Genomic DNA, 15,267 nt, shown 5'->3' with positions numbered 1-15,267 from the left:
ACAAATATATATCTCTGTCAGCCATCTGTTCTCCATTTGTCCACACTATGCAAAGCTTCAAACAATTCTTAAAGGCAGTGGACACTATTGGTAATTACTCAAAATAATTTTTAGCATAAAACCTTTCTTGGTGACAAGTAATGGGGAGAGGTTGGTGGTATAAAACATTGTGAGAAACAGCTCCCTCTGAAGTGCCATAGTTTTAGAGAGAGAAGTAATTTTCCACGAATTTGATTTCGAGACCTCAAGTTTAGAACTTGAGGTCTCGAAATCAACCATCTAAACGCACACAACTTCGTGTGAGAAGGGTGTTTTCTTCTTTCATTATTATCTCGCAACTTTGATGACCGATTGAGCTCAAATTTTCACAGGTTTGTTATTTTATGCATATGTTGAGATACACCAACTGTGAAGGCTAGTCTTTGACAATTACCAATAGTGTCCACTGCCTTTAATATTTGAAGCTGTTTTCAATGTTTTGTTGCTGCAAATTGTTTGGTTTGTTTGTATTGCAGAAAGTCTCATCATCTCCCAAAGACATCTACCCATCCACAAGTCGATGTCCAAGACCGGCCTTCGAGGAGCTACACCCTCTAAGGTGAATTCCTAAAAGATTTGTTTTATGTATATTTGTTCTGGTCCTAAACAGAGCAAATAGTAGTTGGCCGAATTTTAGTTGCTGTGTTGGGTTATATCCAGGAGTAAATATGAGTCATTTTTGTTGCAGTTTTCCTAATTATTCAAAGATGTTTACATATCTCTGGCAAGCAAAGTTGATAGGTTTAGTGGTGGGCTTTTTCTGTAGGGGTTTTCAGTTCTTAACTGTTGCTATAAATTTAAATTGTAAATATTATTTACTAGATTAGATTTTATTTTTACAGTCGTTGTTAAACTATCATGTTGCTGCTTGTAACGCTTTTCATCAGTTATTCTTGATTGATTGAAAATATTAAACAACTAAAGGTAAAAGCAAGTTATCTGAAGGCTCACTGATATATAAACAAAGTTCTATCAGCAGTACTTCATAATTATTGCTAAGTATTTATTTAGCGCCTACGTACTGTATTGTGTTTGTTTCTTTTTGTAAACTGATTGTTATGCCACTATTCTTTACTCGCTCTTACTCTCGCCACAGATTAGTTTTGCTTCATTTCTTTCGGTAGGGGGTCCATACTCGACAAGCTTTGCTTTTTATGGGCCCCCCTCCAACTCCATCACCTTGTGCTCTGTATGTTATTTGCTTTGTTTTCTGTAATTTATATTGTGCCTTTGCTTGTAAATGTAGTATTATAGTATTATTTCATGTATTATCATTATTCCATTTGCTTGTAAAACATAGTTCTTTTTTCACTTCTAATTGTTTTGTGTATTTGTTTGGATTTGGAAATAAAGTGAATTGAACTGAATTGAATTGAATAAGAGTATACAGTGCTAATCTGTGCTTGTAGGTAAAACCATAAAATTACTATTTTGTTGCTATTTTCAATTATTTGTTACTGCAAATTGTTTTTTATTTGCTTTTGTTGCAGAAAGGCTCATCATCTCCAAAGACACCCATCAGCAAGTAGATCTACAAGACCAGCCTTTGATACAGGAGCTGCACCCTCAAGTAAAAGGTGAATTTCTCACAACAATACTTTGATTACCTACTTCTGATCTTATCAGAGCTCTTTAGTAATTGTGCAGAATTTTGTTGCTGTGTTTGGTTAACCAAACTATTCAATAGTTCCCCTTCAATTGTTTATGAATGAAAGTGTAAATACAAATGCCTTTCCCCTTCAATTGTTTATGAATAAAAGTGTCAATATAAATGCTTTAATGTTAAATCATAGTTTGAAACTTGAAATGATCATTTGATTTTGTTTGTGTTCAGTCTGGCTGATTATCTCCAACTACATCTACCCAGTAATGAGCAGGTGTCCAAGACCAACCTAAGACGTCGGAGTCACTTGACGGTTGCTACACCAGGATGCTGCGTATGGCCCTATAAACATCTCCTGGCAGGACCATATGAAAACTTCAATCTGTATGCTGGCCCAAGACTACAGATGAGATCTGCGAACACCGGTTCAAGTTTGCTGGGCACGGTGTTTATCCCCTCTGAGCTTGTTGCTTGCCTAACCATCCTCTTGGAGACCACTCATCAAGGCAAGGCTTCTTGTGGGAGAAGATGTCTTACATTCATAGACACCCTGAAACAAGACACTGGCTTTGCCAGCGCTGATGAACTACGCTCCTGCATGCTATGGATCAACACGTCTGGACAAAATAAACAATGAGCAGACTCAAGCTACTTTGCATGGCACTCGCCTTGTTGAAGAAGACGTAGGAGCTGCACTCTCCAGAAAAGGTGAATTCCCAAACAGTGAACTTAATATTAAAACATGTTCCGACCAGGACCCAATTTCATGGCTCTGCTGATCGCTGAATTCCGCACTTACGATCATGATTCCCCGCTGACGTGCATGCGCCAAATTTCTGCGCTAGCCTTGTAAGCATAGAATGCCTAGTAATGTGGAGTACGCACGCGCAGAAGCCAAAATCCGCCGCTAACCCTTGAAATACACTTGCCGTAAAGCGCTGATTCTGTGCTTACAGAATTGCCCGGTTTGGTAAGCACTGATTCTGTGCTTTCGGTAATGAGCCTGGGCCCTGTTCCAACTAAAGCTTTCTATGCAGAATGCATATTCAGTTGTCCCGGTTTAAACATACATTCATAAATACCTCGGACAGTTTCGCTATTCTTATTGGTGGAGAGCGCGTCACATGGGTGTGTATAAACCTTTGTGTATAAACCTTTGAAACATGGGCGTGACACGCGAGCTCGCACCTGTGCTTACAAGACAGTTTCTTCATTCCTGTTGGTCGATAGCAACGGCCAGGACAGTTGTGCCACATCACGCGATACGCGCGACGCGCACAGCATTCCCTTATAAGGAGTTGTTTACCCGAGGGCGGCTGAGGGTCTTACAACTTCATAGCTGGAGGGGTGTTGTGTTGAAAGAAATCATTGAACAATTGCAATTTTTGCATTTATTTTACTTTTTGACCAAAAGTCTTTATGTTTTTTGACCGCAAAGGTATTTATGAATGGGAATCAAAGTGTGTTGAATCGGTTTTCAACTAGTGGTTTAAACCCACCGAGGCCTGGTTCTTGATAATTTACCTCGACTTAGTCTCGGTAAAATTATCAAGCACCAGGCCTTGTTGGGTCTAAACCACTAGTTGAAAACCTCTTTACCACACATTGATTCCCTTATTTATATAAGTCTTTGGTTGAGGTTTGAAAGATTTTTGGGTTTGAAAATGGTGGGAAGGTACTTGAGTGAGCTTTGTGTTAAACCAAAATATCAAGACAAATTCCTAACTGTTGGTAATTTAAATTGTGCATGTCATTTGCTGGAATACTATGTACATGTAGTTTAATTCTGAGAGCTCTTTGAAACAATGCATTACGATGCTGCTTTCAAAGTTTCATGTTCATTTATTGTTAATTGTTTGAGTACACAAAAGTTAAAGGTAAATGCAAATTATCTAAAAGCTCACTGATATAAAAATTAAGTTCAGATCAGCACTACTTCATAAGAGCTCTGTTTCATGCATTGGAACCCCCCGCCCCCGCGAATTGATTTTGCTTATTTTGATTGCAAAAAAAAATATTCCTGTTGTGCATGAGTTCCTTCAACTACTTTGTTTCTGTTTTCATTAATTTGTTGCTGCAAATTGTTAGATTTTTATTTATTTTATGTTTTCAGAAAGGCTCACCATCTCCAAAGACATCTACCCATCAGCAAGTAGATCTACAAGACCAGCCTTCAATTGAGGAGCTGCACTCTCAAGTCGAAGGTGAATTTCTTACAACAAAACTTGTAATGTTTACTTCTGGTCCTAAACAGAGCAGTCTAGTAGTGTTCATAATTGTTGTTGCCGTGTTGGGTTAACCAAAAAAAAATGAGTCATTTTCTTGCATCAATACAAACTATCAGTCATTTCCCTGTAGCCTTACAGCCATTTCGCAGGTGACAGACTGCGTTGTGTTTTTTAGTCGGCTTTTAAAGTGCTTTAATAGTAAGCTTTATTTGATCAAGACAAGTTCATAGATTTTTTTATTTTAAAGTTGCATGCTATTTGCAGGATAACTTTTATTTGGGAAGAGAGATATAGAGCAATGATTAATACAGTTCATACAGCACCAATCTCCAAGAGAACTGTTTCAGGCAATTGACATTTCCAAGTTTTACTGTTGTATATTTGGAATGCAGCAATCCAAATGGTATGCATAAGTTCCTAGAAACCATTTGTTGTTGACTCGAGTCAGTGACTTGGACTCAAGTCACCAATTTTGTTGACTTGTGACTTGACTTGACTTGGACAAAAATGACTTGCGACTTGACTTGCACAAAAATGACTTGAGAGTTTAGAATTGACTTGAATATAAATTATCTTCAAATGTTTTCATGAAAAATCAAGTCGCTTCCGCACACGATGTTGTTTGTTATCATGCCCAGTCCCAGTGCATAAAATAGGCACGAGATTGACTCCACCGACTGTGGCCACACTTTGGTCCATGTCTGGTTTTCACATCCATATGCAGGTGTATGGACGGTCTGCAATAAGACTACTGCCATGACTGTCGCCTAACTTTCCACACACACACAATCGCACACAGATTGTTGTGTGATGACTTGTTGATGAGGTTTTTAGTTTTTCACAACTTTACTGATGGCAATTAAAAAACAAAAATGCCAAAATTGCATAAACTTTTGGTCTCATCAGTGAAGATACATCGCTACATAAAACAAAAATTACTTGTGTCTCTGCATGGTCATTAATAGTCAAGTATATTTTAAAGTTATTTCCCCCCCCCCTATTTTGTTAAACTCATGCATTTATTTTTCATTATTGAATAACACATCGTAAAGTGGTTCCCATGGAGCGAAACAAAGATAGTTGATGAAAAGATTTGATTTTTCTTGAGTTTGTCACAACTTAATGAGAGTGGACTTATTTTGGGACATTATTTGGCGTGTGACTTATCTTGACTTGCAAAACTTTGACTTGTGACTTGACTTAACCTGACTTGGAGAAAAATTACTTGCCACTTGAATTGACTTGAGGAAAAGGTCTTGGTTACAACACTATTTGAAACCATGTGTTGTTTACAATTTTGAGTTTTTTGTTGTTGTTTGCATTTCACTTAATTTTTATTAAAAATTTCTTTTTTACAAATCCAGAGTTGGAAGCAAGTTTTCTGTACTTTAACTGTTTTGATGATGGGTAGTCTTAAACATCAACTGTTACAAACTGTGTATTTTGTTTGTTTGTGTTGCAGTCAGGCTTAACATCTGCAAAGACTTCTCTCTGATCACAAGTAGATCTCCAACCAAGACCAGCCGATGATGAAGGAGCTACACTCTCCAGTTAAAGGCGAGTTCATAACAAGATTACTTTTAATATTTACCCCAGTCTCGAATGGAGCTCTGTAATAATTATGCAGAATGCATGTTGTTACTTTTGTTTAAAGGCATTTTACATGTCTGGGCCTAGTGCCAGCCTCGTTGGACTCAATTTTTGTAATTTACGAAATATGGGTTCCAATCCTAAATCCTGGTTAGTCGCAACAATTGTATCCTTGAGCAAGGCACTTTGCCTTAATTGCTTCTCTCCAACCAGGAGTATGAATGGATATTCCCTGTGTTTGCCAATTTCGAATAACTTTCCTTTCTGGGTAACAGGCCTTTAGTGGTTTGCCAGTAATTATTCGATGCTGGTTCACTGTGGTTTCTTGAGCAACATTCCTCTGGTGCTATTTCACTAGTTGCCATTGCGATTTACTGTCGTTTATTAAGCAACTGGCTTTTGGGGGCATGTCACTGGTTGCCAATGTTGGTTCACTTTCGTTTCTTGAGCGACAGGCCGCTGGTGCTAGTTGCCAATGTCGGTTAACTGTTAATTGTTGAGCGACAGGCCTCTGGTGGTATGCCATTGGTTTCTGATGTGGTATGCCATTGGTTTCTGACTTTCGTTTCTTGAGGGAAATTTCTCTGGTGCCAGTCACTGGTTGCCGATGTCGGTTCATTGTCGTTTCTTGAGCGACAGGCTTTTGGTGCTATGGCATTGGTTTCCGATGTCGGTTAACTTTCGCTCCATGAGCGACATTTCTCTGGTGCTAGTCACTGGTTGCCAATGTCGGTTCATTGTCGTTTCTTGAGCGACAGGCCTTTGGTGCTATGCCATTGGTTTCCGTTGTCGGTTTACTTACATTCCTTGAGCGACACTTCTCTGGTGCTAGTCACTGGTTGCCGATGTCGGTTCATTGTCGTTTCTTAAGCAACAGGCCTTTAGTGCTATGCCATTGGTTTCCGATGTCGGTTTACTTTCGTTCCTTGAGCGACATTTCTCTTGTGCTAGTCACTGGTTGCCGAAATCGGTTCATTGTTGTTTCTTGAGCGACAGGCCTTTGGTGGTATGCCATTGGTGGTATGCCATTGGTTTCTGATGTCAGTTCACTTTTAATTGTTTCTTGAGCGACAGGCCTCTGGTGCTATTCACCGGTTGCCGATGTCTGTTCACTGTCATTTCTTGAGCAACAGGCCCCTGGTGCTAGTCATGCCAGTTGCCGATGTCGGTTCATTATCGTTTCTTGAGCAACAGGCCTTTGGTGCTATGCCATTGGTTTCTGATGTCAGTTTACTTACGCTCCTTGACGACATTTCTCTGGTGCTAGTCACTGGTTGCCAATGTCGGTTCATTGTCGTTTCTTGAGCGACAGGCCTTTGGTGCTATATATGCCATTGGTTCCCGATGTCGGTTTACTTTCGTTCCTTGAGCGACATTTCTCTGGTGCTAGTCACTGGTTGACAATGTCAGTTTATTGTCGTTTCTTGAGCGACAGGCCTTTGGTGCTATGCCATTGGTTTCCGATGTCGGTTTACTTTCGTTGCTTGAGCAACATTTCTCTGGTGCTGGTCACTGGTTGCCGAAGTCGGTTCATTGTCGTTCCTTGAGCGACAGGCCTTTGGTGCTATGCCATTGGTTGCCGATGCCGGTTTACTTTCGTTCCTTGAGCGACATTTCTCTGGTGCTAGTCACCCATGGTTGCCGATGTCGGTTCATTGCCGTTTCTTGAGCGACAGGCCTTTAGTGCTATGCCATTAGTTTACGATTTTGGTTCATTGTCGTTACTTGAGCGACATTTCTCTGGTGCTAGTCACTGGTTGACGATGTCAGTTTATTGTCGTTTCTTGAGTGACAGGCCTTTGGTGCTATGCCATTGGTTTCCGATGTCGGTTTACTTTCGTTGCTTGAGCAACATTTCTCTGGTGCTGGTCACTGGTTGCCGAAGTCGGTTCATTGTCGTTCCTTGAGCGACAGGCCTTTGGTGCTATGCCATTGGTTGCCGATGCCGGTTTACTTTCGTTCCTTGAGCGACATTTCTCTGGTGCTAGTCACCCATGGTTGCCGATGTCGGTTCATTGCCGTTTCTTGAGCGACAGGCCTTTAGTGCTATGCCATTAGTTTACGATTTTGGTTCATTGTCGTTACTTGAGCGACATTTCTCTGGTGCTCGTCACTTGTTGCCCATGTCGGTTCATTGTCGTTTCTTGAGCCACAGGCCTTTGCTGCTATGCCATTGGTTTCCGATGTCGGTTTACTTTCCTTCCTTGAGCGACATTTCTCTGGTGCTAGTCACTGGTTGCCGATGTCGGTGCATTGTTGTTTCTTGAGCGACAGGCCTCTGGTGCTATGCCATTGGTTGCCGATGTTTGTTCATTGTCGTTACTTGAGTGACATTTCTCTGGTGCTAGTCACTTGTTGCCGATGTCGGTTCATTGTTGTTTCTTGAGCGACAGGCCTTTGGTGCTATGCCATTGGTTTCCGATGTCGGTTTACTTTTGTTCCTTGAGCGACATCTGGTGCTAGTCGTTGGTTGCCGATGTCGGTTCATTGTTGTTTCTTGAGCGGCAGGCCTTTGGTGCTATGCCATTGCTTTCCGATGTTGGTTCATTGTCGTTACTTGAGCGACATTTCTCTGGTGCTAGTCACTTGTTGCCGATGTCGGTTCATTGTCGTTTCTTGAGCGACAGGCCTTTGGTGCTATGCCATTGGTTTCCGATGTCGGTTTACTTTTGTTCCTTGAGCGACACTTCTCTGGTGCTAGTCACTGGTTGCCTAAGTCAGTTCATTGTCGTTTCTTGAGCGACAGGCCCTTGGTGCTATACCATTGGTTTCCGATGTCGGTTTACTTTCGTTCCTTGAGTGACAATTCTCTGGTGCTAGTCACTGGTTGCCGATGTCGGTTCATTGTCGTTTCTTGAGCGACAGGATGGGTGCTATGCCATTGGTTTTCGATGTCGGTTTACTTTCGTTCCTCTAGCGACATTTCTCTGGTGCTAGTCATTGGTTGCTGAAGTTGGTTCATTGTCGTTTCTTGAGCGACATGCCTTTGGTGCTATGCCATTGGTTTCTGATGTCGGTTTACTTTCGTTCCTCTAGCGACATTTCTCTGGTGCTAGTCACTGGTTGCCGAAGTCGGTTCATTGTCGTTTCTTGAGCGACAGGCCTTTGGTGCTATGCCATTGGTTTCCGATGTCGGTTTACTTTCGTTCCTTGAGCGACAATTCTCTGGTGCTAGTCACTGGTTGCCGTTGTCGGTTCATTGTCGTTTCTTGAGCAACAGGATGGGTGCTATGCCATTGGTTTTCGATGTCGGTTTACTTTCGTTCCTTTAGCGACATTTCTCTGGTGCTAGTCACTGGTTGCTGAAGTTGGTTCACTGTCGTTTCTTGAGCGACATGCCTTTGGTGCTATGCCATTGGTTTCTGATGTCGGTTTACTTTCATTCCTCTAGCGACATTTCTCTGGTGCTAGTCACTGGTTGCCGAAGTCAGTTCATTGTCGTTTCTTGAGCGACAGGCCTTTGGTGCTATGCCATTGGTTTCCGATGTCGGTTTACTTTCGTTCCTTGAGCGACATTTCTCTGGTGCTGGTCACTTGTTGCCGATGTCGGTTCATTGTCGTTACTTGAGCGCAGGCCTTTAGTGCTATGCCATTGGTTTCCGATGTTGGTTTACTTTCGTTCCACGAGCGACATTTCTCTGGTGCTAGTCACTGGTTGCCGATGTCGGTTCATTGTCGTTTCTTGAGCGACAGGCCTTTGGTGCTATACCATTGGTTTCCGATGTCGGTTTACTTTCGTTCCTTGAGCGACATCTGGTGCTAGTCACTGGTTGCCGATGTCGGTTCATTGTTGTTTCTTGAGCGGCAGGCCTTTGGTGCTATGCCATTGCTTTCCGATGTTGGTTCATTGTCGTTACTTGAGCGACATTTCTCTGGTGCTAGTCACTTGTTGCCGATGTCGGTTCATTGTCGTTACTTGAGCGCAGGCCTTTAGTGCTATGCCATTGGTTTCCGATGTTGGTTTACTTTCGTTCCACGAGCGACATTTCTCTGGTGCTAGTCACTGGTTGCCGATGTCGGTTCATTGTCGTTTCTTGAGCGACAGGCCTTTGGTGCTATACCATTGGTTTCCGATGTCGGTTTACTTTCGTTCCTTGAGTGACACTTCTCTGGTGCTAGTCACTGGTTGCCTAAGTCAGTTCATTGTCGTTTCTTGAGCGACAGGCCCTTGGTGCTATGCCATTGGTTTCCGATGTCGGTTTACTTTAGTTCCTTGAGCGACAATTCTCTGGTGCTAGTCACTGGTTGCCGGTGTCGGTTCATTGTCGTTTCTTGAGCGACAGGCCTTTGGTGCTATGCCATTGGTTTTCGATGTCGGTTTACTTTCGTTCCTCTAGCGACATTTCTCTGGTGCTAGTCACTGGTTGCTGAAGTCGGTTCATTGTCCTTTCTTGAGCGACATGCCTTTGGTGCTATGCCATTGGTTTCTGATGTCGGTTTACTTTCGTTCCTCTAGCGACATTTCTCTGGTGCTAGTCACTGGTTGCCGAAGTCGGTTCATTGTCGTTTCTTGAGCGACAGGCCTTTGGTGCTATGCCATTGGTTTCCGATGTCGGTTTACTTTCGTTCCTTGAGTGACATTTCTCTGGTGCTGGTCACTTGTTGCCGATGTCAGTTCATTGTCGTTACTTGAGCGCAGGCCTTTGGTGCTATGCCGTTGGTTTCCGATGTTGGTTTACTTTCGTTCCACGAGCAACATTTCTCTGGTGCTAGTCACTGGTTGCAGATGTTGGTTCATTGTCGTTTCTTGAGCGACAGACCTTTGGTGCTATGCCATTGGTTTCCGATGTTGGTTTACTTTCATTCCTTGAGCGACATTTCTCTTGTGCTAGTCACTTGTTGACGATGTCGGTTCATTGTTGTTTCTTGAGCGACAGGCCTTTGGTGCTATGCCATTGGTTTCCGATGTCGGTTTACTTTCGTTCCTTGAGCGACATTTCTCTGGTGCTATGTCACTGGTTGCCGAAGTAGGTTCATTGTCGTTTGTTGAGCGACAGGCCTTTGGTGCTATGCCATTGGTTTCCAATGTCGGTTTGCGTTCGTTCCTTGAGCGACATTTCTCTGGTGCTAGTTACTGGTTGCCGATGTCGGTTCATTGTCGTTTCTTGAGCGACAGGCCTTTGGTGCTTTGCCATTGGTTTCCGATGTCGGTTTACTTTCGTTCCACGAGCGACATTTCTCTGGTGCTAGTCACTGGTTGCAGATGTTGGTTCATTGTCGTTTCTTGAGCGACAGGCCTTTGGTGCTATGCCATTGGTTTCCGATGATGGTTTACTTTCGTTCCTTGAGCGACAGGCCTCTGGTGCTATGTCATTGGTTTCCGATGTCGGTTTACTTTCGTTCCTTGAGCGACATTTCTCTGGTGCTAGTCACTGATTGCAGATGTCGGTTCATTGTCGTTTCTTGAGCGACAGGCCTTTGGTGCTTTGCCATTGGTTTCTGATGTCGGTATACTTTCGTTCCTTGAGCAACATTTTTCTGGTGCTAGTCACTGGTTGCCGATGTCGGTTCATTGTCGTTTCTTGAGCGACAGGCCTTTGGTGCTATGCCATTGGTTTCCGATGTTGGTTTACTTTCGTTCCTTGAGCGACAGGCCTCTAGTGCTAGTCACTGATTGCAGATGTCGGTTCATTGTCGTTTCTTGAGCGACAGGCCTTTGGTGCTTTGCCATTGGTTTCTGATGTCGGTTTACTTTCGTTCCTTGAGCAACATTTTTCTGGTGCTAGTCACTGGTTGCCGATGTCGGTTCATTGTCGTTTCTTGAGCAACAGGCCTTTGGTGCTATGCCATTGGTTTCCGATGTCGATTTCCTTATGTTCCTTGAGCGACATTTCTCTGGTGCTAGTCATTGGTTGCCGATGTCGGTTCATTGTTGTTTCTTGAGCGACAGGCCTTTGGTGCTATGCCAGTGTTTGCCGATGTTGGTTCATTGTCGTTACTTGAGCGACATTTCTCTGGTGCTAGTCACTTGTTGCCGATGTCGGTTCATTGTCGTTTCTTGAGCGTCAGGCCTTTGGTGCTATGCCATTGGTTTCCGATGTCGGTTTACTTTCGTTCCTTGAGCGCAATTCTCTGGTGCTAGTCACTGGTTGCCGAAGTCGGTTCATTGTCGTTTCTTGAGCGACAGGCCTTTGGTGCTATGCCATTGGTTTCCGATGTCGGTTTACTTTCGTTCCTTGAGTGACATTTCTCTGGTGCTAGTCACTGGTTGCAGATGTCGGTTCATTGTCGTTTCTTGAGCGACAGGCCTTTGGTGCTATGCCATTAGTTTCCAATGTCGGTTTACTTTCGTTCTTTGAGCGACATTTCTCTTGTGCTAGTCACTGGTTTCCGATGTCGGTTCATTGTCGTTTCTTGAGCGACAGGCATTCGGTTCTATGCCACTGGTTGCCGTTGTCAGGTCACTGTCGTTTAATGTTGTCCTATTCCATTGGTTGCTGATGTCGGTTCATAATTGGTGTTAACAAAATTATATTTTATCACACTTTTAATAAAGATTGAACACCCAATTAGGGGGCCTGCCCAGTTTTATACACCCTGTATTGTATCATGCAAATTAAATTGTTGGCTTATATTTAGTTTTTTTGTCTTCAAACTTCACCTTTCAGAGACGGAGATGTGAGGAATGGTTTCCTGAAAAGAAGTGCAGAATTGAATCACCACTACTGATATCATGAAGGATACTGGGTATAAAGGAGAGCAACGCATATAAAAACATCGCTATCTTCAAGACATCGAAGCTGCAAGCAATTATGGATGGAACAATCAATATGTTGTCTTTAACAGTAAGGTAATATTAATGTGTTTTGTATGAACTGAATAAGCTACAATGTATTCAGAACACTGCTGCACGCCTGTTGTGGAACGGTCTCCAAGAAATGAGCACATCATCCCTATTCTTAGCTCTCTCTACTGGCTGCCGATTAAGGACCATATTGTGTTCAAGCAAATGTTGCTCACTTACAAGTCTCATTATGGTCTCACTCCTACTTGTGTCTCCAAACTTATAACTTTGTATAAAACACATCCTCGCTGTCTTCACTTATCATCACAGTTTCTACTGCAAGCTCCCCACCGAGTCTGTACCTCGCAATATGGGGGGTCAATGCTGCTCCCACCTTATGAAACAGTCTTCATCTTATTGTTAGCCAAGCTACTTCGATCACTTCCTTCAAGAGTCGTTCCAACTATTGTTTTAGCTGAACATTCCTGTGTTGTTTTTATGGCGAGATGCTGAGGATCTTGGCCAAGGGTGAAGTGCTGGTAACCTCTCCCCTTTTCATTACTTTTCGAATTAATGATGCACTCATTGTGCTTTTTAATTCTTGTTTTAACTGAACATTCCTGCATTGTTTTTATGGCCAGATGCTGAGGATCTTGGCTAAGGGTGTAAGTGCTGGTAACCTCTCCCCTTTTAAACATGTTTTCTATTATTGGTATGTTACTTTTGTGTAGAGGTGTATATAGGCACTGGACACTATTGGTAATTCCTCAAAACAATTTTTAGCGTAAAAACCTATTTGCTAACTAGCAATGGAGAGCCGTTGCTAGTTTGCAACATTGTGAGAAATGGCTCCCCCTGAAGTAACGTAGTTTTTGAAATAATAAAGACTTCAGCTGAAGCCTTTTATTATGCATCTTAAAGCAGTCACACAAATTTATGCAACAAGGGTGTTTTTTATTTCATTATTATCTTGCAACTTCAATGACCAATTGTGCCCAAATTTGTTATTTTATGCATACATGTATGTTGGGAGTGAAAATACTAGTCTTTGACAGTTACCAAATGTGTCCATGCAGTGCCTTTAATAAGTATATTTCGTTATTGTTGTTATGATTTTAATTGAACATCTTGTAAATAAGTACACCATTGCAAGCAAGCACAAATGCGATTTTGTTTGCGCTTTGAAATTGCGATAAATTGTGAAATTGCATAATGCATTTTTAAGCAAGTTTTTTGGAAGTGCAGCATTTAGATTAAAGGGACCTGGACACATGCACGTGGCATGTGGGGTCCTACTTCCGGCTCGGGCCACTGGGTGGTTGATCTTAAAGGTGCATTTGGGCTCCTCATCTGTCAGGATGGTGCCGGTGTTATCACAAATATGGTTGACCAACGGAAGTAGTCCCTAGTCCTTTCAACTAGGGACCGCGTTAGTACGAGTAGGGAGGCTGTCCTGGCGCCGAAGTTGGGACAGTGGACCGGACCCATCCCCTTAAGGGATGGTGCAATTGGCTCTTACGATCTCAGAAAGCGTGTGGGGCTGGTATCCTGGAACCTGCACGTTGGTAGCCCTGCTAATTGAACTAAGCTTACCAGGATGACAATCAGCAAAATCTGATGACAAAAAATGCTTGCGATGGTGTACTTCAATAGTTTTATAATTATAAGCTTTTATGTGAAACAAGTTTAGTTCTAAAATATATCTGCATTATATGTTGTGCATCACAAACAAGGATTTGAAACAAAAAATGTGGGAGACTATATAGCGTTTTGAAGGCGTGCACCCCAGTATGATGTCTTGCAGTGTATCCCATTATAGTCTGTCTCTTATCATGGGAGTATCAGCTCCTATAATGGTGACATTGTGAGATTGCACTTATCATGCGAAGGTGCGTGCCACTTCTGCATTTATGCGGAGGTGTGTGCCACTTCTGCCTTGTGCGGAGGTGCGTGCTGCTTCTCAACGGTCAAACTCTCTCAGGCTCAGGCAAAGATAGCCAATCAATAAGTTATGTTGAAAAAATCCCCCCTAAACAAATGTTAAATATAGAATAGAATAACCCTTACCCTAATCTTAGCAACAAGAAATACATCAACTATAGGAGAATCTGTCGTTTTGAAGGCGTGCCACCCAAGTATGATGTCTTGCAGTGTATCCCATTATAGTCTGTCTCTTATCATGGGAGTATCAGCTCCTATAATGGTGACACTGTGAGAATGCACTTATCATACGAAGGTGCGTGCCACTTCTGCATTTATGCGGAGGGGTGTGCCACTTCTGCCTTGTGCGGAGGTGCGTGCTGCTTCTTAACGGTCAAGCTCTCTCAGGCTCAGGCAAAGATAGCCAATCAATAAGTTATGTTGAAAAATCCCACCAAAAACAAATGTTAAATATAGAATAGAATAACCCTTACCCTAATCTTAGCAACAAGAGATACATCAACTATAGGAGAATCCATCGTTTGGAAGGCGTGTCACCCCAGTATGATGTCTGCAGTGTATCCCATTATAGTCTGTCTCTTATCATGGGAGTATCAGCTCCTATAATGGTGACATTGTGAGAATGCACTTATCATGCGAAGGTGCGTGCCACTTCTGCATTTATGCGGAGGTGTGTGCCGCTTCTGCCTTGTGCGGAGGTGCGTGCTGCTTCTTCACGGTTAAACTCCCTTAGTCTCAGTCAAAGATAGCCCATCAATTTGAAGAAATCCCCCAAAAAGAAAGGCCAAACTGAAACAAAATGTTTGTGGTGTACTTAATGTATAAAGCTATGCACTTATTTTTTTAATTGTGATGTTAAACTTTATCTTTGGTGTTTACAGTACTTTTGGCTGGTTGTGTTTAGACCCCAAATAAGTGTTCACTGGTTAAATGTTGGTATAGAATTGAGGTTGCTGCTGATAGGTTTGAGCGTGAGTGGTGCGCGCATAACGATGTCACGCATTGAAATGTTGCGGAAATATCTCATTTGTTTCTTGTTTTGTCACATAGGTCTTGTTCTATGAAAGACCTGCACTGGTACGTGTTGTCGTGTTTTTTCATAATTCACAGACAAAATTATATTACAAAATTTAAATAATTAA

General features: G+C 42.4%; 1 pseudogene; it reads left to right on the top strand.

Moving 5' to 3' along the window:
• The first annotated feature begins 1,097 nt into the window (after nucleotides 1-1,097).
• On the top strand, nucleotides 1,098-14,872 carry LOC139938107 (uncharacterized; annotated as a pseudogene).
• Nucleotides 14,873-15,267: the final 395 nt, after the last annotated feature.

The sequence above is a fragment of the Asterias amurensis genome, chromosome 6 (genome assembly GCF_032118995.1).
Source record: "Asterias amurensis chromosome 6, ASM3211899v1".
NCBI classification, from domain to species: domain Eukaryota; kingdom Metazoa; phylum Echinodermata; class Asteroidea; order Forcipulatida; family Asteriidae; genus Asterias; species Asterias amurensis.
This window is presented reverse-complemented; position numbering and strand designations above follow the sequence as displayed.